This window comes from Sardina pilchardus, chromosome 22 (assembly GCF_963854185.1).
Source record: "Sardina pilchardus chromosome 22, fSarPil1.1, whole genome shotgun sequence".
NCBI classification, from domain to species: Eukaryota; Metazoa; Chordata; class Actinopteri; order Clupeiformes; family Clupeidae; genus Sardina; species Sardina pilchardus.
The window spans coordinates 3,553,122-3,558,121 of NC_085015.1; positions in this window are offsets into that span (position 1 = coordinate 3,553,122).

Below are 5,000 nucleotides of genomic sequence, written 5' to 3' on the forward strand. Positions count from 1 at the left end.
AAGTCAGGAAAGAGAGGGATAGAGAGAGAACAAGAGTGACAGAGAAATAGTGTGTGTGTGTGGGGGGGCTCTACAACTGTATGACAGCACGCTGGGTGAGAGAGAGAGAGAGACAGAGAGAGAGAGAGAGAGAGTGAGAGGTGCCATGTGTGTGTGTGTGTGTGTGGGGGCTCTACTACTGTACGACAGCATGCTGAGAGAGAGAGAGAGAAAGAGAGAGAGGGAGAGAGAGAAAGAGAGAGAGGGGGAGAGAGGTGCCATTGAAACTGAGCGTGTGTCAGGGAAGGCTCTGTTCTCCGACTCAAAGGCTCGCTGCTCTGTGATCTCGTCCCTTTGAGCACAAAACCCCTTCATCAGATTCTTCACTCCACAACGTTTATGAGCTTCGTGAGCTTTGGGGAAGACAAACCTGCAAAGCTTTTAATGGTTCTAGAGTGCGTGTCATCTCTGGCAGTGCAGTGATTCATGTACAGTACAGAGGAAGAAGAATAAACAAGAAAATAGTGCCAAAAAAGAGAGAAAAGAAGAACTCTTTAATTTCTTTAATTGCTATGACTGCACGGAATGTGAGAGTGTGGTTTGTCAGTGGTTCACCAGAGAGTCACCCTCTCCAACTGCAACAGTTTGGATGCTTAAATCATGAACCCAAGACAAGCCAGAGCTGAAGGTCTTGAGTCGGACCTCAGTGTGACATGGCTCCTATCATATCACAGCTGACTATGGGACGGATCGGATCCAGTGTTGAAAATGGGAAATAGACTGCAGTAATATAGCACTTTTTTCAACTCCTACATAGATACAGTAGATAGATAGATAGATAGATAGATAGATAGATAGATAGATAGATAGATACAGTAGATGGATAGATAGATAGATAGATAGATAGATAGATAGATAGTTTATTGATCCCCAAGGGAAATTCAAGAGCGCCCAAAGCTCTTAACATCATCATGTCTCACCTATTCTCACACAGATGGCAGAGTCCTGCCATGCAAGGCGTCTGCCAACCTGCTCATGGGGAGCACTGGGGTCAGGTGCCTTGCTCAAGGACATTTGGACAGGGTCAGAAGGAGCACTGGGGTTAGGTGCCTTGCTCAAGGACACTTGGACAGGGTCAGAAGGAGCACTGGGGTTAGGTGCCTTGCTCAAGGACACTTGGACAGGGTCAGGAGGAGCACTGGGGTTAGATGCCTTGCTCAAGGACACTTGACAGGGTCAGGAAGACACTGGGGTCAGGTGCCTTGCTCAAGGACACTTGGACAGACAGGGTCAGAAGGAGCACTGGGGTTAGGTGCCTTGCTCAAGGACACTTGGACAGGGTCAGGGGGGGCACTGGGGTCAGGTGCCTTGCTCAAGGACACTTGGACAGGGTCAGGAGGAGCACTGGGGTTAGGTGCCTTGCTCAAGGACACTTGGACAGACGGGGTCAGGAGGAGCACTGGGGTTAGGTGCCTTGCTCAAGGACACTTGGACAGGGTCAGGAGGAGCACTGGGGTTAGGTGCCTTGCTCAAGGACACTTGGACAGGGTCAGGAGGAGCACTGGGGTTAGGTGCCTTGCTCAAGGACACTTGGACAGGGTCAGCAGGAGCACTGGGGTTAGGGGTCTTGCTCAAGGACACTTGGACAGGGTCAGAAGGAGCACTGGAGTTAGGTGCCTTGCTCAAGGACACTTGGACAGGGTCAGGAGGAGCACTGGGGTTAGGTGCCTTGCTCAAGGACACTTGGACAGACAGGATCAGGAGGAGCACTGGGGTTAGGTGCCTTGCTCAAGGACACTTGGACAGGGTCAGGAGGAGCACTGGGGTTAGGTGCCTTGCTCAAGGACACTTGGACAGACAGGGTCAGGAGGAGCACTGGGGTCAGGTGCCTTGCTCAAGGACACTTGGACAGGGTCAGGAGGAGCACTGGGGTTAGATGCCTTGCTCAAGGACACTTGGACAGGGTCAGGAGGAGCACTGGGGTTAGGTGCCTTGCTCAAGGACACTTGGACAGGGTCAGGAGGAGCACTGGGGTTAGGTGCCTTGCTCAAGGACACTTGGACAGGGTCAGGAGGAGCACTGGGGTTAGGTGCCTTGCTCAAGGACACTTGGACAGGGTCAGCAGGAGCACTGGGGTTAGGGGTCTTGCTCAAGGACACTTGGACAGGGTCAGAAGGAGCACTGGAGTTAGGTGCCTTGCTCAAGGACACTTGGACAGGGTCAGGAGGAGCACTGGGGTTAGGTGCCTTGCTCAAGGACACTTGGACAGACAGGATCAGGAGGAGCACTGGGGTTAGGTGCCTTGCTCAAGGACACTTGGACAGGGTCAGGAGGAGCACTGGGGTTAGGTGCCTTGCTCAAGGACACTTGGACAGACAGGGTCAGGAGGAGCACTGGGGTCAGGTGCCTTGCTCAAGGACACTTGGACAGACAGGGTCAGGAGGAGCACTGGGGTTAGGTGCCTTGCTCAAGAACACTTGGACAGGGTCAGGAGGAGCACTGGGGTTAGGTGCCTTGCTCAAGGACACTTGGACAGGGTCAGGAGGAGCACTGGGGTTAGGTGCCTTGCTCAAGGACACTTGGACAGGGTCAGGAGGAGCACTGGGGTTAGGTGCCTTGCTCAAGGACACTTGACAGGGTCAGGAAGACACTGGGGTCAGGTGCCTTGCTCAAGGACACTTGACAGGGTCAGAAGGAGCACTGGGGTTAGGTGCCTTGCTCAAGGACACTTGGACAGGGTTAGGAGGAGCACTGAGGTCAGGTGCCTTGCTCAAGGACACTTGGACAGGATCAGGAGGAGCACTGGGGTTAGGTGCCTTGCTCAAGGACACTTGGACAGACAGGGTCAGAAGGAGCTGGGCACGAACCAGCAACCTGGACCAAGATTCTTCTACCTCCTGAACCCTAGTAGAGAAGGTGGACCACCTACCAACCTCTTAAAACAAATGTGTTGGAAACAACACAAACTGTGTTGTCCCTGTCTGGACACAGAGATGTGTTGATTTCAATATGGGTCCAACAATGCAAAGAGGAGGAAGTAACAGGAGGAGTCTGGATGCCTCTCATTCGTCTCTTTATATATCCTCCATTCCTTCCTCGGTCCTCGTTCCCACTGATCTAGATAAAGAATGATGGTATAGGGCGGCAACAATGGGATAGTCTATCCAGTGCTTATAGATCAGTGGAAACGAGTCTGGAAGACCAAGTGTCGAGGATCGAGGAGGGATGTTGAGAGAGGCCCTAAATCTGCAGTTTCCCGTGTGATGAGATGGGAGAGATGCCGATACCAATCAAATAAGCACACGGCTACTCAGAGAGTGTGGAGAGTTGTATTTAATGGACTTTGTATAAAACATCACGGACACACTTAGTGCTTATCACCCGCATACAGAAACAAATGGAAATGCATAAATATGAAGAACAACGGTTAAATAAGCATGCCGTTGACAGGGCTTGACAAGTCAAACAAACACGGACACAGAACTTTGGTTTACATTGGCCGCGCCCCTCTTTGGCCAAGATGCATTGGGTTACACAGAGCCGCGTCCCTCTTTGGCCAAGATGCATTGGGTTACACAGAGCCGTGTCCCTCTTTGTGCCAAGATGCATTGGGTTACACAGAGCCGCGTCCGGGGAGATGAGCTTGGGTCTGATCGGGTTGCCCTCTCTGTGAGTCCTGTTTACTTTCTGCAGGAACGGACAGTTGAAACACTCGGACGAAACCAAAAATGGACCCAACTGTGGCTAATGTTAATGCCTTACTATGAGCACCCTTGAACTCTGTGGGCCCATTTCAGCAGAGGAAGACATACGTTATCTATACATTAACAATCCATTATCCCAGTCATCTCGGAGAGGAAGTGGAGGGAGGGTGATGACTTTGGCACCGTGGTGGGTGTCTCGCTCAACATGAAATGTGATTTTAGTTTGAGTTCTAGTGTAGCTGCAGGCCCACCACGCTCTAGTCGCGGCACACAGAGGGAGCTGCGCTGGGCTGGCTACAGCGGAAGAGCACAGAGAGAAATATGTCCGTTAAATATGTCCGTCAGGTTAACGACATGCAGCTCATGTCCACTCCTGTGTGGTCTCCTTCTGCAGTAGCACCAAAGATCGTTAATTACTGACAAGATAGAGCAACATAATGCATCTATATGGAAGCACAATTCCAACAGTTCCTGTCTGCTTAAAGAGGCGTGTCGCAAAGACGTCATAGTGGGATATCGATTTCTGTCAGATTGGCAAGCAGTTCAGTTCGAATGTTAACAGGTCTGCTTAAAGGGGGATTTAGCCCCCCTCCCCTTTGCGAAGACAGAACGCGGAAATGATTGAACGTTTGCGCCTCTTGCTCCGCTTTAACCCTCTCTGGTAGCACCATACATGTACATGTAGCTCCTGGATAGCCACCAGAGGTGGAAAAATCCAATCATGTATTGGTTCTACCTGTGCACTCAACACAGGTCATCTCATCAATTAGCTGCTCTACCTGGCTGAAGAGTTGTGCTAATTTGAATCAGCTGGTCTAAGTGAATGGTTGGCACAGATTATGTGGAAGGACTTGTACTCTCTGAAGCTGGACTTTTCCACCTCTGGTAGCCACTGAGCCCTGTTATCTCCCATGTGGAAGGACTTGTACTCTCTGAAGCTGGACTTTTCCACCTCTGATAGCCACCCTACAGGTCCTTCTACAGGCCCTTCTGCGTTCCGCGCCATCAAAGCTGGAGCTCATTGCTGCCACTTGTCGATGTCAGAGGCACGTTTCAGAAACGCCCCAGAGTCACCCCTTCAGTTTGATCCGACCTGATACTGTGACCCACACCCGGTCAGAACCTAATCCATCCCCATATTAGAGCCCAATCACTCCCCAGATCAGATGACAATCCAGACAAGCAGCCAGGTAAAGGACAGCTGCTGCTACATATCTTGGTCACACTTTGTACAGATGCTCAGATTATCCACAATCTCTCTGTTGACACTATGTTAACTACAAATTACCGTTAAATTTAAGGTTAGGAGTTAGATTT